Source organism: Humulus lupulus, chromosome X, assembly GCF_963169125.1.
Source record: "Humulus lupulus chromosome X, drHumLupu1.1, whole genome shotgun sequence".
Taxonomy (NCBI): domain Eukaryota; kingdom Viridiplantae; phylum Streptophyta; class Magnoliopsida; order Rosales; family Cannabaceae; genus Humulus; species Humulus lupulus.
In genome coordinates, this window is record NC_084802.1 from 165,284,818 (window position 1) to 165,302,028 (window position 17,211).

Consider the following 17,211-nt stretch of genomic DNA (forward strand, 5'->3'; position numbering starts at 1 on the left):
CTCGTGAGCCGAAGCCCAGCAAGAAAACTCAATATGCTCATGATCAACAATATCATGTCATCAAATCATAAAGTGCATGCTTAGCAATAATAGCCTTAATCACGCATGAAAATAAGTTCAGATAATGATGGGCTATCCAGGATAAGAAATCCTGCCCTCCTGGGTGGATGACTATCAAGTCAATCCTAATCAGATAAGTGATTTAACACTGGTGGTTCCGATAACCATGTCGGGCTTATAGCCCTAAATAGAAGAGTGACAGTTGTAAAAGTTACTAAGGTGGGTTCCGTTCCCTTTACAAATAAGTGATCACATCACTAGCTTAAACATAATAAGTGATTGATAAACAAATCACTAACATGGGATCTGCCCCCTTAGTCATGTGACTTATAAGAAATTCACTATCATGGGATATGCACCCTCAAACATGTGACTTATAAGCAAGTCACTATCATGGGATTTACACCCTCAGCCATGTGACTACACTGTCACCTGAGCCTTCTGGCCCTGGCTCTGAGTAACTAGTCATAAACTAGAGAAGCACTTTTAGTTTTCATCGAACTTAGGGTCGGTCCGACATTAATGCTCATAATGAGTCATTCAATGCAGATGTCAATTAGATCTAATCTTTTATCAGCTCTGCATTCACGACGCTTATGCCGCTCCTGACTCTTAGGTCAGTAACACACGACCATCGCTCAGTACCGTTGGTGAACTTGACTAGTAAGTCACAGCTTCACAGACGGATCTGACACCATTGTCGATTCTGACTAGTAAGTCAATGCCATGCACAAGTAAGCAATGCTACCAGGCATATATCATATGTCAAATATCTGAATACAGGGCATTCAACATGCTTACTTAACAATTGCTAGCATAACTAGGATCATGCACAAACACAGAGACTCAAGCACTAATCAATCTCATACTTAACATTCATGGCATGCCCTAACCATATGTTTCTCATGCATCACTTGCATCACATTTAAACACTCAACATGCCTCAATAATAAGCATGCATGTCATATATGGGGTGCAGTTTTCTTACCTTTGGTTCGAGCGAGAAATGACAATTGACCGACCCTTGAGAACGATCGATTCTTTAATCCCTTAGCGATCACCTAGTCACAACCAAATACAATCTCCAATTAATGAAATCAACAATAATAGGGTCTTGACCTAAACCTCACTCTCGGGACCCCGAATTGTACCTAAACGGTGAGTAGATTCCATCCCGAGCCCTAAGGATTGAAACGCCGAGCCAAAACCCCTTAAAAACACCTAAAGCGGGAATCTTATGGAATAAGGTAGCACCCCAGCACTACCCCACTAGTGCCCCAGCGCTCAAGTCAGCAAAACTCCACCTGAGTAGCGCTGTAGCGCCCCCTAGTGGGCGCTGTAGCACTACCCCTAGACAGAAAATGCCCCTGAACCTTTTTCCTTTGATTCCACCATTTTCAACCTGAAAATCAAGCTCCTAAAAATCATTTAAACCCCCAAATGAACCCAAATATCATCTACACATATCCTAGGCATCACAACCCAAGTAACCTTAGCCAAAACTTCCATCAAATTCCCAACTTTCCAACTCAAAACTAAAGTGAAACTTCAATTGAAAACAGAGCTAGAACAAGAGATTCCATGGTTAAAAACTCACCTCAATCTTAGCAACACACCCTCTTCTATGGTACAACACAACCCTAGATTAGCAAGACTTGGTTCCCTAGCTTGGTTCCTCAAAATAAGCTTCAAAAATCAAAGAGAAAATAGAAGATGAAGATGATCGGGAGAGGAAGATGAAGCTATGCTCTATTTTGGTTACTTCCACAACCATCTAATGGCTAATATATATCTTTTAGGGTGAAAAGACTAAAATACCCTTAGGTCATTTCAAATCCTCTTAAGGCCACCAAGGGCAAAACCATCCTTTCCCCCTATCTCGTTAATTACAATTAACACCCTCCAATTCCCGCTATTCTCAACATTCTCAAATGCCAATAAATCATATCCCATTACCCTTTAATTCCCGGTAATGTTCTACTCCTCAAAATTACCCCGAGATTCACTCCGAGCCTCGAAACTAATCCCGTTATGACCAGACCAAAAACTTGCATTCCATGATCTTCTCATGCCGAATGGCTCAAAAAAATCCACATATAATGTGGTATTATTTGTAATTCACCCACATACATGAAAATACACAATTACACCCTCAACATGCCAAATTACCAAAATGCCCTTATAATAAAATGTGGACCCATATGCATGCGTTTATCATCATATAATAATATAATTCACATAAACATGCATATAATCATTTAATGACATAATAAATCAATTATGGCCCTCCCAGCCTCCTAATCAAGGTCCTAAACCTTATTAGGAAATTTAGGGAATTGCCCTATAAGCATGCTAATCAAGGCCCTAAGCCTTATTAGCGAATTTGGGACGCTACAATATCTAGGCATCCCATAGATGCAACAGAGTCCCTACCCTTTCAAATCAAGATGTTACCACCATCTCTTGCAATTCATGGTTGTCCCTTATTTGATAAACTAATCTGTACTCATGATCACATCAAAATCCTTATATGGAAAAATCAATCAATTATACTATCAACCTTCTACCAATAATACTCTAACCCTTCTCTTGAGAGTTAACAATTTTCCCAGCGGTTCTATTATCTCAAGCCCCATGGCATGACGACCATAAAGCATCTGCCACCTATCTATGTCTCTTCTAAGAGATACGTAGCACCAAACTCAATCAACTCAATACATAACAAGGAACGAGAATAAACAAGTCAACCGTTCTCCTCCGGGGAACTAGCCTCGAGTTCTGGCTATACCAAGCAGACCCTCGAATTAGGGTCGAGCAGTCTATACTGCTTGGTTCTTCCAACTTTGATTTTGGCCAATTCTTCCTGACATTCCCAATCGTTTCACACAGAAAATATGTCTTCACTCTACGTCCTCCCAGATGGCATCTCCCACACCTAGCGCATAATAAATAAATCATGAGATTCAACAAACAATAGGATATAAGTAACTGATCAACAATATTCTTCAACTCAGTCATGTATGTAAACAAAACTCATCAATCAATAGAAATGATTTAGTGTGATCCACACTTCTATTTATGGTATAATATCTAGGCCCGGAGCCCTTAGGCCGAGTCCCCTGGTCTCTTAGCCGACCCCGACATCCTTACGACGGGCTGTGTTACGCACGCTTGCTATTGGCCCCTGACACCCTTAGGCCGGCCTGCAAACATATATAGTCACAAATACACAATGCATAGCAAGTAATCAATGGTAGCGTATTCAAGCATGCCCATCCAGATATTCTCGGATACAGATATATTCACATTCATAACATATTCATTAACAGGGATTTAAGCCCCATTCACAACCCGGGTGAAGTTTTCTTACCTCAAGTCCCGAGCAGCTAGCGTATGACAGCCTCGAGCACAATCCCTAATCCTGAGCCCTTGCGCTATAACCTAGTCACAATGCGATAATGGATAACCATTAATATCCTAAACCAATTAGAAGATTTGGAATAATATACGAGCCTTCAGGACCTCGAATTGTAGTAAACCAGGTAGTAGAATTCATCTCGAGCACTTAGGTTAAAGTTCCCGAGCAAACAAAATTGTTCTGGCTAAGTCTGCCTATGCAGGTCACGACCTGGCCCTAAGGGTTGTGGCGCTCCCCCTAGTCAGAGGCGCCAGCCCCAGCCCCTACAGGCATGCGGGCCATGACTTGCCCCTTAGGGTCGCGACACACCTATGAGACAGAAAGCTCTCAGGCCCCTGGGGTCACGCGGGCCGCGCGCCCATGAACAAGGTTGTGGCGCGCCCCCGCAAACCAAGAAAATCCAGCTTCTTTTTGCATTTTCTCTGAGCTAAACCCACCAAAATTCTTCCTAGAACTAACATAAAACCAGAATTAAGCCTCTCAAACATTCCCAAACACCATAAACAACATAATCACACTAAAAGCTAAACAAAAACTCCATCACAACTCAAAATTCAAGCCTTGAGTTTGAACAAGTCAACATCCCAAAAGCTAAACTTAAGATTCAAAGAACACTAAAACTCAGAACATTAAAACTTGATCTTACATCTGATTGACCCCTTTTCCTAGCTGCCACTTAATCCCACTCTCCAAGCTCTCTTTAAATTCCTTAGGTTTCCAGCCCCTTCTCCTCAAAACTTCAAAAGAATGGCTCAAGTGTCCCTTGAGAATAGATGGAACGTGACATAGAGAGAGAAAATGGTAATTGGGTTGAGGCTTATCTGAGTTTGTCCTAAGGCTTCTACACAGTTCGAATTGGCTGAATCTATCCTTATGATATAAAGACCATAATGCCCCTTAAGCATCCTCTTATCCTTTTACAACCCCAATGGAAATATCGTCATTAGCCTCAACTCCCATTGATCCTCAATTTGTCTTATAAATTCCGAATTAATCCCGACACGCCCAATTAATCACCAAATAATTGTATGTTAACCAATAAATCCTAAATACGCACTAAGTCCCCAAAATACCCCTTTGTTCACCCCGTGCCAGGTATTGGACCCCGTTGTGACTATTCTGCAAATCTGCTCAGTAGGATCGCCTTGAGCCGAATACCGCAAATATATCCACATAATAATGCGGTCTCAATCATTTACACACATATAATCACATTTATGCCCACAACGGGCCAATATTACAAATATGCCCTTATTATCAAGAATTGGCCCACATGCATATTTAATACACATAAACATGCATTTTAATCCACATTATAATATAAATCATGTATGCCATGTAGTCACACATTTATTCAATTAATTCAACATGTATATCCCATTATGCCCTCCAGGCACTGTAATCAAGGCACTTAGCCTTAATAGTAAATTCGGGTCGTTACAGTAATCATATAATGATATACATATATATCACATAAACACATAATTTTCCATAAGTTATCATCCTGGCCCCCAAATAAAGGCCCTAAGCCTTATTAGGTAATTTGGGACATTACACCATCCTCCTCGGCCAAGAAGAAAGCATTTGTCTCATATGCATAAGCCTCTGCCAAAGCAAAATGCAAGACCACTGCCCCTAAGCCATCCTTAGGTCATATCTTTAAGGAGTTTGATCATTTCTTTTGCTTTATGATAATTTTTGTGATGAGCCTAAGTATGAGAATAGGAAAATTATCCCTTTGAGAAAGTTTCTTTTAGATCCCTATGGGAAATTTGGGGTGTTAAAATTTTTGCAAGATAGGGGCACTACTAAAATTGTTGGTATTAAATGTGTAAAACATACTGTTCAACAAAAGATATATTGCAAAAAAATTCCTATTAATACTAAGGCAATATCAGTAAATGTATGTAAACATTTAATCAAACACAATAAAAGATAGATCTAGATCTAATACCTTTTGTAACCTATCAAGTGTCCACCCTATGTTTTATTATATTATTACAAACATCCAATCCACAAGATTGCACCAAGATCCACACTACAATTTTCCAAGCCAATCCTCAACACACTAGGATGTGTGTGAGTACGTAACATAATATGGAAAATATATACTCTTGATATACTCAGCACATGAAATTAAGAGAGCTTGGAGAAGGTGAGAGGCCAAGGGAATGTATCGTTGTTTTTCAAGTTTTCTCTAAAAAACTTAAAAAATGTGTCTAGCTCTTTGAAAATCCAATTAGTAATAAGATTGATTCAGTTATTGAAATAGGTTTTTAACTTTTGATTTGAATTTTAATATTAAAGAGATTAAAAAAAAAACAACAAAGCATACAAAAAAAAAATTATACAAGAAAAAAAAACTAAACATCATTCAGTAACAATACTACATCAACTCCTCAACAATAAGTTTCCAACAAATTACTAGTAAAGTGCTAACTCAACACATCCATTAAATCTAAAATATCTCAAAACAATAACCTAGAATATAATTGCCAAAGTACTAATATAGTATCAAAACAACAACAATAATATCTTCAATCAAATATGGTGTGGAAGGATGTAAAGTAAACTTAATTGGTAGCCAATAAAAACTCAAAATAAAATATATTTATATTTTATATAATATATAATATATATAAATTATATCTTTTAAGGAGCAGATTCAATATCTGTGAAGTATGTTCCCAGACACTTGTAGTTCTATAGCTCCAAGATATCATGAATTTGGTTGTAGGAATATTGAACCATACTTGATAAGTCATAAGTCATAAAAGCACAAATAGGAGTTCATTACTCACTTTAGGATTGAGGTCAAGTCTCAAATGACCATCGACTAAATTGAACTTCTATATTTTATGGAAGATTATTAGAAGTTCTTTCTTTCATCGTGTTCCAGTCTAATATAATCTATATTTTATACGGTACCTCTATCTCTTTGTGTCGCTACACTTAAAAGTCTGGATAAATTGTTTTGTCTGAAACAAAAGATAGATCGTACTCATAATCTTTATTAAATAAAGCTCCCACTTTATTTACCAATTACAGACAATTTTTTATATTATTATCTTGAATTAAATTATCTTGTACATATATTGTTATACATACACTTAATTCAAGACCACATCAATATATTGGATCTTTGTGACAAATGGCATGTATAATTAAATACAAATATGATTGCAAAATATTAACTTTATTTAATTAATATTAATAGTTCAAACAGAAATATGCTTTAAGGGATCAAAATATTACTGAAAATTTTTATATTATTATCTTGAGACATGTCGCATAATCCTAAATCTAAGAAATGTCTATCAAAACTCGTAGCTGGAAACACCTTCGTAAAGGAATCATCATGATGGTTGTTTGCTGATTTAATCATCTGAATGATTACATCCCCTCTATGTACTATCTCTCTTATAAGGTGGTACTTACGCTCTATATGCTTGGCTCTCTTATGTCTTCTCTGTTTTCATGAGTTGGAAACCGTTCCACTGTTGTCACAGTAGAGTACAATTGGTTTATCCATGTCTAGACCAATTTCCAAATCTCCCAAAAACTTCCTAAGCCATACATCCTTCTTCATTGCTTTGCTTGTAGCAACATATTCTGCTTCCATGGTGGAGTTAGCAATGCAAGCTTGCTTTATACTCCTCCATATAATTGCTCCACCCCCCAAGTGTGAAAACATATCCAGACATAGATTTCTAGGAATCTTTGTCGGATTGGAAGTCAAAATCAGTATATTCGATTGGAATCAAATTCTCTCTGGATTATACTAGAATATAGTCTCTCGTTCTCCTTAGATACTTGAGAATGTGTTGATTGCTTTCTAGTGATCGAATCCTGGATTTGAATGGTACCTACTAATTATACCCACAACATAGCAAATGTCAGGTCTAGTAAATAACATTGCATACATTAAGCTTCCTACTGTAGAGGAATAGGGTATTCGTCTCATTTCCTCTTCCTCTTGGGGTGTCTTAGGACATTGGTTCTTGGAGAGGTGAACACCATGACAGGATGAGAGGTTTCCTGTCATGCCCTAATTAGCCAAGACCGTCACACTGTGTATTTTAAATAGTGCTAAACTTGCTAAATGAGTCATTTGGCCATAAACGTCCATCTAAATGTGATTAACGGCCCAGGGTTAAAATTTTTGATCAAAAGGAATGGATATTTCATTAAAACGTTAAATTATACATGGGATCCAATAATAATGTTTACAAAGTTTTTTACAATTCCAAAAGGGTAATTACAATTCAAAAGTTACAACCCGCCAACCTAAGCGGCAAAAATAGGTCTCAACCCTAGTTCCATTGAGAAACATTGCCTGTGGTGGTCAAGCGGCCGTATATGTACACATCACCACCTAAGCTCTCCAACTCATGGCTAGTCTAGCTTTCCTTTCCCCTTACCTAGACCACATAGCACCTGTGATCCAAGGCTTGGCAAGAAAACTTAAACATGCTCATAAGCAATTAATATCATGTTATTAAGTCATAATAAGAATGCCCAGCAGTAATTGTAACGCCCTGGATAACCAAGACCATTACACTTTGTGTTTAAAATAGTGCAAGACTTGCTAATCAAGTCATTTAAACAAAATGTGAATTCAATGTCATCAACGGATTAGGAATAAAAGATTTTGGTCACAAACAGGCTATTTTCATTAAAAATGACAGTTTAATACATGGAAACTCAAAACAAGGTTTAGATGACTTAGTTACAGCAAATTCCAAGAGTTACAAATAATTCAAGCCACTCTAATGGCAAAATATACATTTTAGGTTTCCGTCCCTGTACAATTCCTCGACCGTGGCGGCCGAGCAGCTAACAATGTACACCTCGCCCCCAGAGCTCTCCATCTCATGGTTGACTCAGCCTACCCTTGCCTTTACCTGCACCATGTAGCACCCGTGAGCCGAGGCCCAGCAAGAAAGCATGATATCATAGCAAGATCAACATCATTAATCAAATATTCCACAATGCACAACCAAGAATTCAACAATTCAAAGCATTTATCCAATCAGTGATAACACTCAGCAGATAAACAGTTTATCATCCAAATGGTCAACCAATCATATCCATAACACAATATTGACGTTCATAATCAACAGTTTATCACATCCATCAAATAATATTCAGGGTCGGCACCCTTAGGTCGCACCCTCTATTTAACACACTGTCTTTGGCTCTCTTGGGCCATCCCCAGTGTAATACTCACTGACTCCGGCCAGCTTAACCGAGCTCAGTGATAAATAAGCTGCCTCAGCTACCAGTGGCCAAGCCGCGTCCTGTGCGCAAATGTTGATTCCGACACCCTTAGGCCGGTTATCGCATGTCCTATGGCATAATAATACCATCTCATGACATGATGTACAAATATAGGGAGCTCTTAGTCCCATCATGTTCACATGGTTAATCACATTCATATAACAAAGCACACAATCATAGGGAACACTTAGTCCCAACCTAACCACATAATCAGGTGCAGCTTTCTTACCTTTTGATTCGCTAGTTTTGATCACTTGACTCCTTGAGCACGATCCCTCTCGAGCCCTAGCGCTCACCTAAACACAATCATAGGTCAAAGTCATCACCAAACCTCAAATCCAAAACCTAGCCTCGGGACCAATCCCGAGCCCCCGGGAAGTCCTAGTTCTACCAAACAAGGTGGTGGAACCAAACCCCAAACCCTTGGTCAAAAATCCTTGCAAATAACCCTAAAAACCCTTTCTGGAAACAGGGTAGCGCTACAACACTCTTAGGAGGGCGCTACAGCGCTACAAGCAGAACCAAATTCCCCCAGAAGGCTTGCCCTAGCGCTACAATGCCCAAAGGCTAGCGCTGTAGCGCTAGTCACACACAGGCAATACCCCAGTTTTTCCTCATGCGATTTCCTCGAGCCAAACTCTACCAAAACCTCTCCAAACCTTCACCAAACTCAAAAAAAACCTTACTAACACACTCCACTCATCCCAAGCACCCCAAATACCCAGAACTCAAGCACATGCATCCCTAATCTCAAAATTCACCATAGCCACTTCTAGATATCAAAACTCAGCAGAAACCAGTAAAAACATCAAAGTTAAAAGCTTAGAATTTCTTACCTTTAGTGGGAATTTGGTTTCAAGAAAACTTCTACACCTCCTTAGCTTGCTCTCCCTCAACCTTTGGCTTGAATTCCCTAAAGTCCCCACCAAGTCCAGCTTATACACCATAGGTCAAAAACTAAAACCAGAAACTGAAGAAGCTACAAAGTCTTACCTCAGGTGATGGTGTGTTTTGCCTAAACCCCTGATAGTTCTTCAAACCTAGCTTAGGATCCTTGATGCTCAACCTAACCCAACTCTCCTCTGAGCTTTGCTCCAAGAAAACCCAAGAAAAGTGGTGAGAGAACTACAAATCGACCCTAGAGAATACAACTCTGTTTTTCCTTCTTTTCTTTCTTCAGACTTCTCTACTATTCTACAACTTCCACTAACATAAAGCCTCAGTAACACTTAACTCCTGTAAGCCAAATGACTATTATGCCTTCCCTTTTAATTCTAACCCATTAATCCACTTAGGGGCATTTTAGTCATTTTACCCCAAATCCCGCTAACTCCTCGAGTATCTCTAATTTTTACCGCTTACTACCCAATACCTAATTAATCACCAGTAATATTCCTCGATATCAAAATAGACTCCAGTATACTCACTAAATTCCCATTTATACCCCCAGGCTCACCCCGAGCCGGGTATAAATCCCCGCCATGACTTTTTCGCTAATCTGCTCACTAGGATCGTCTCGAGTCACAGATCACAGATATATCCACATAATAATGTGGTCTCAACATTAGCCTACCAATATACACATAAGTACACAATTACGCTCTCTGTTTACCGAGTTTTTCGGAAACGAATACAAACAAAATAATAAAAAGATAAGAACTGTAGAAGTGCAGAAATATAAATAGACAAACAGGTTTTTTATGTGGTTTAGGCGTTAACGTGCCCTAGTCCACGAGTCGATGTTATTATACTTGTAGAGGATTACAGTAAAATGGCTGGTGTACAAGAACCTCACAAACTCACAATGTTTCTCTCGGGTTCTCTTGAAGAAGATGAAGCTAGAGAGATTTTTTGGCAGAGTTCTTGCTCTGTCATTTCTTGGCCTCCTCCCTATCGTAAAATGAGGAGGTCTTTATAGCTAGGGTTTTGGATTAGGGTTTTACTCTGCCCCTATGAGTCTTAATTACACCAGCCGTAAATAGGGGATACAATTACCGTAGTAGCATGGCTACAAGGCTCTACGTAGGTATAATTACATGAAAATATGGGGAATGTCAAAAGGCAGCTGTATTTTCCAGGCTGTCAGCGGAACAGTAGGCGAAAAGGCACTTTTAGGCGTGCTGGGATGTGTGCGGCCTCGACCTGTCAGGCGGGATCCTGTGTCAGGTGAGTATCATTCCAACTATGCCTCCTCCGTGACTCGACCGCTTGGTCTTCTTCTGTGCGAGGCACGGAACTGTATCCGCGAAGGTAACCTGAAGTGCTTCTCCTGGAAGGACCTTCCCCGAAGGATATCCCTTCGGGAGTCCGGGAGAATTGACGAGCTTCCGGGTCGCGGTTGCTTGAAAGAGTGTGCTAAACACTAAACGGGAGAGGCGAAGCCTTTCTGTCCATCTGCGAGCCCTGGTCACCCTTCGTGAAAGATTTTGATAATTCTGCTTCCCCGAGGCTATCCATCTAAACGCTATCCGGAAATCTGGATAACATTTACCCCCCAAGGTCACGGAGCTTGAGAGGTCCGGGAGCTTGTACAGTCCTCCGGGTATTCTGGTTTCTATATTAGGCGAGGGGTCACCTCCTGTGTTCCTTGAAGGGTTCCTTTTTCCCGTCTGAGTGTTAGTAGGAAAAAAAAAAAAAAGGAAATTTCTTCTGTTTGAACTCAAGTACTCAAGTGTGGTAAGGGCTACGCGTCATTCAGGGAATGGTTCTGTGACCAAGACGTGTGCGTGAGGCGACTGGCTGAGTATGCGTGCGTCAGGCGTCTGAGTAGTGATTTGACGGTATTTAATGGTACACCAGGCCCGAGATGGTACAATGATGGGAAGTAAATACTTTATTCCCATCCTAGGAGTCATAAATGGGACCGGCACTTCATCCTCAGCATTCGGATCTGATGCATGCGGTATGGGAAGATCGGGATCGTCCATTTGTGGAATTCGAAATGACTTCGTTCCTGCTATAAAAACGAGGGAACGAACCCTTCTTCCTCTTTACGCTTTCAAATTCTCGAGCTTTCAGATTCTCAGATTCCCAAATCTTCGAACTCTCAAGCTTCCAAGCTTCCTTTCCTTCGAATTCGCCACTTCTTTTGGTAAGGAATCCAGAAACTTTTCTTTCGATTTTGGCAGTAGGTTTGTTCGCCGAAGTTCTAGGTTTGAATCGTTGCTTGTCTTTGCAGCCTTTACTTCACGTGTTCGTGCGGTGCAGTGACCCGGTTACTCCCTCAATCTTCAACTACCCGAACACCAGTAAGTATTTTTACTTCGCTTTTTCCTTCTAAACCTCAGATTGTTTGTAGTTGTTAGGGTTGAGTTTTCTGCCGGTGTCATCTATATGCATGCGTGAATAGGGCTTTGATAGGCATGTGACTGATGCGAGTCAATAAGTCATTTCTTTGAATGCTTTGACGATTTGCTTTTGGAAAGTTGTTTCTCGTCTGCTTGTGCTGTTCTGGTTTGTTATTTTAGGGCATAAGCGTGAACGCCTTTAGGGTGTCTTCCCCTGGGAAAACACTTCTCTCGGCGGGCTTAGGCTCGAAGTTTGAATCTGGTTCCTTGCTGTCCTCCGGGTGGCATGGTGCCAACCCCTCGGCAAGCTCGGTGGGAGCCTCTCCAAGCAGTTTCCGGGGAGGGTCTCCCCGACGCCTTTAATACCGTTAGGGTATGACAAGGGTGCTGACTGCTTGGAGTGTTTTCTTCTTTGTTTCTTTTGCTCAGTGACGAACACCTCAAAGGAACAAATCATCGCTGCGGTAGAGGCTGAATCTGCCCAGGAGCAAGGTTCCCCTGTTGCCGGCGCAAAGGAGAAAGCAAAAACTAAGGTGACCGCGGCTAGCCCATCGACTATCAACAGTTCCATCTGGGAGATGGACCAGAAGCCGAACCTGTTCAGGAACTACGGCATGCTGGAGCTGTATTCCTCAGAGGCAGGCCTGAAGAACATCCCAGGCCTGATGTGGCACCGTCTGTCGGTGCTGGGTGAGTCTGCCAGCCAGAGTCACAAGGGTTTTGGTGCCTGGAGCTGGGCACACATAGTGTGTGGGGCACACTTGCCCCTAAGAAGTTATTTTGCCAACTTCTGCGTGAAGGCGGGGATTGCCCCCTTCCAGTTGATTCCCCCCAGCTACAAGCTTCTAGCGGGGTGGTATATCTTTTGCCAGTCCCGAGACCTGGAGGCCTCTACCCCGGAGGAGGTGGTATACTTCTATGGTCTGAAGTCTCAGCCCATGAGAGGTCATGCAGACAAGGTGGGGTTTTATAGGCTGGAGAGGTATCCGGACGTGATGTGTCCCACATGTCATACCGCGAGGGTTCCAGATCTCCGGGAGTACTGGTTCCTGACGACTGGCTTCCCATTGAAGAGGGTGCCAGCTCTGTCTTTGGAATTCAAAGTCCCTGGTAAGTGCTCCTTCCTTTCTTTTCTAACTTTGTTTCTTTACGTTTGGTTTGCCTTCCGGGAGGATCTCTAACTTCGTGTTTGGATTTTGCAGAAGCCATCCCGCGGACACCTCGCTGTGCGGAGATGATAAGGAGGTCAAACTTCTACGAGGGGCTCTCGGAGGAAGAGCTGAAGGTGGAAGGACTTGTGACCACCGAATCTTTGAAGGAGTATGGGCTACTCGCCTCTTTCCAAAATATTGAGCCAGTGAGTGGCCGGGGGCAAAGTCAGGTGTCAGTCGACGTCCGGGAGCAGATTGCCCTGAAGCTGTCCAAGGTGATCTGCCAGGCGGCCCAGGACGAGAATAATTTATCCCTCAGTTGGGCGGAGAGGTTCCCCGACCCCCAGTCGGAGGAAGAAGAAATCGAGGCTCGCCACGCCGCAGCTTACCCCAATGAAGGGACTCCGGGAGCCGGTACCTCCGGGAAAGGTGAGACTAGCTTTCGATTGATCCACACCCCCAGCCTGTCTGAGGTTTCCCGAACTTCTCAGATAGGGTTCGATCCCCGTTTCCTTAGGCTAGATCCGCGTAGGATACCCTTTGACAGATATTGCGATAGGGTAGATGATCTCCTCGGGTGTTTGAGTGACGGTAGTCTGCCAGAAGGTGTCACCATGGTTGACCCTTCTTCCCTCAGCATGTGATTCCCAGACTTCGAGGAGTACGGGAGCTTCCTGGAGCAGGAAGCGGTGTCTTGTTTTTCTCAGGGAAGGCCATCCACGTTTCTCGTGCATGGTCGTCCCTTTCAAACTTTTCTCTTGCTTGTTTCTTGTTCCCTGCTGGTGGACTTGTTTGTGCTTTTATGTTGTTGCTTGTTTTGTTTTATGCTTATCTTTTTTTCACATCGCTTGCTGGTTGGTTAACCTTGCGTCGTACATTTCTTGCAGAACATCCCGAAGCAAAGATGTTGGGGAGAGCTACCTCACTTATCAAGAAGGCCGCCACTAGCCAAGACCCGTCCAAGGGGAAAGGACGAAAGGCCAGAGCTGGTAGGGGAGGTAAGGCTGCCACACCCAAGAAGACAAGTGGCAAGGCGCAAGTGTCTCCGGTGGTGGAGAGGTCTCCTGTCAAGGGGCCTTCCGAGACCATGGTGGCCTCGAGTAGTAGCAGCGAGGGGGAAGGTCTTGTGTTCCCCGCGAAGATGACCGGGGTGAGCAAGCGCCCCGGAGGAGAGGCTAAGGGCGACAAGAAGAAACGCCTTAGACATTCTTCTACTGGAGGTGATGGAGACCTTCGGGCTGCGCGCAGTCCCCGCCAGACTACCCCCACCCAGGAGCAACCACAACCCCAACAGCGAAAGCAACAACAACAACAACAACAACAAAGACAACCACCACCGCCACAGCAGCAGCAAAAACGACAGCAACATCAGCAGCAACAACAAACCGGGGCGGTAGTGTCTTCGCTACCGTCCCTAATACCCCTTCTACCTCCTCCTCCAGTCCAAAGGGAGTCCACCCTTTCTGGGTCTCCTTCTTCTCCTTCTCTTCCACTTTCTCAACAAACAAGCCTTCCTCAGCCTGGCCTGAAGTTCCACTTCCCTCAGAAACCAACCCGTTTCCCCGCTGCCCTCCTGGAGGGTGTAAGACGGGCTGATAATTTTTTGAAGAGGCGGTTGGAGGCCGAGAAGGCTGTTACTCAGGGAAGGGCAGACAACCTGTCTGCCGTGAAGAGAGCTGAGCTGGCAGAAGGGGTGAGATCCTTTCACCCGGCTGGAGCGGTTCTGGATGGCCCAGCCTTGGAGAAGAGGCTGGTGCCTAGACTCGGGCGTGCTTTGGCGCCGTTCGGGGCGGAGATGATGGAAGACATGGCCCTGAGCTTGTGCGAGCTCAATTCTGAGAAATGGGCCATCAGTAGCAGTAAGGACCCGCTGTTGCTGACACATGCCGTAAAGCAGCAACTTTCTGGGGTAAGCTGTCAGTTGCTGTGTTCTGGGGTCATTGGTCTTAGTACATTTGGTTTTGCTTAACTCATTCTGTTGTCTTTCCTTGCAGGCCTCTCTCATCGCGGAACGCTCGTTCCGGGAGGTGGGTGCAGTTCTGGTTCAGCTGGAGGAGGCCAGGCGGGTCGCCAGGCCTTGGAGGCGGAGAAGCAGAAACTGACCCAACAGGTCGAGAGCATAAAGGGGGAGGCTGTGGAGAAGATTAACCAGGCCCGGCGCAAGGCTAAAGAAGAGGCGGACAAGAAATATCCTGCCAAATATCAAGAGTACTGGGCCAGCGCGGAGAATGAGTTCAAGCAGCGGTCGGACGACTTGAAGGCCAAAAACTCCAAGCTCCAGGAAGAGCTATCCCAGGCCAGGGAGGAGAAGGATACCCTGGATGCCCGCTTGCTATCGAAAAATAATCTTCTCCTTAAGCGGAACGAGGAATATGCCACTCTTCAGAATAGGCTGCACGAGGAGGAGCAAGATCACAAGAGGAGCAAGGATCTCGCGTCTATGTTGGAGTTGGGGCTCGCTGAGAAGGATAAATAGATTGGAGCCTTGCAATTCACTGTCAGGGGCCATGTGACCGAGAAGCAATCCTTGCTAAATCAAAATAAGGTGCAGCACAAGGAGAATGATTCCCTTAAGGGAGAGCGGGATGCATCCAAGGCCGAGTTGGAAAAACTGAGGGCTCAATTGGCTGTCGCGGAGGGAAAGCTGGCGACCTCTGAGGCGGAGCGCTTGAAGGAGAAGGAAGATGCCGAGGTGGTGCTGAATAGAACGATTAATCTATCTCATGTGGTCCTCATGCACCAACTTTGGAAAATAAACCCGGAGGTAGTAGGCTACCTGGGAGAGGATGTCGCCGCCATGAGGGAAAAGATACAGGTGTGGGATCAAAGCCCAGAGGTGTACGTCCAGACTTATAACATCGACGAGCCTGCTGGAGCCCCTGAGGCAGAAGATCTCGAAGAGGCGGGGACCTCTGATCCTGCCAGTGATGAAGTTCCACCTTCCAACGAGCCGACTCCGCCAGCCCCAGTCGAAACCGCTGTCTCCGAGGCCCCGGTCGTGGAAGCCGCTGCCACCCCCAATGCTTGAAGGGGTCTTATCCTTTGTGTATATAAAATTTTTATTTATTTTTATTTTTTATATTTTCCTTTGGGGCGAAGCTCCCTGTACTCTTTTTTAATTGCGGGAACATTACAGATGCCCGGTCCGCAGGGCCTTCGTTGCAATAATTGTAGAATTCTTCTTTCCTTTTCTGCTGAGTTCCTTGTTTAATTTTGTGCTTAGGGTAGAGACTTTTATACGGTAGAAACTGCTGTAGGGGCGCATGAGGTTTTGGTTCCAACGGCCAGAACCTATGCATTTCTAACTTGGAGCTCCAACGACTTATGTCTTTTCCCATATAGTTTCTGGGTTACGGAGGGTTCTTGGTTCCAACGGCCAGACTCCTTCTTTCATCGTACTCAGCTTTCTAAGGTAAATAGCCAATCCCAGGACTTGTAGTTATACCGTTCGCTGGGATGGCTAAGGTGACCCGTTCCATCTCCCCATCGCGATCTTTACAAAGCTTGCGAGGCAAACTCTTAATACGATTCCGCGGGATGGTGCCAGAACGGGAGTTCTTTTGGTGAGCGTCGCTAGACTTAGGGCTAGATCTTTGCGAAGCAAAACTAACTGTCGTTGCGGACCTCACGGTGGCTGACTTCAGAGACTTGGCATGAAGCCTTGCGAGGCAAGGTTCGTTGCGGTCGGGGAAATCGTCACGCCTACCATGTGCGATCCTGGAGCAGGGGCTTTGCGAAGCAAGGCCTGCTGTAATTGGGGGATCGATTATATCTGCTCCCAGAGCTGAAGCTTGCGAAGCGAAGCTTGCAGTGGTCGAGGAGCTCGCCATGCATTATTTTGTTAGACCCGGAGCTGAAGCCTGCGAAGCAAAGCTTACAGCGGTCGCGGATCTTGCCATCTTTCGCCTTGCGGGACCCGGAGCTGGAGCTTGCGAAGCAAAGCTTTCAGCGGTCGTGGATCTTGCCATGCATTACTTTGTGAGACCTGGAGCCAAAGCTTGCGAAGCAAAGCTTT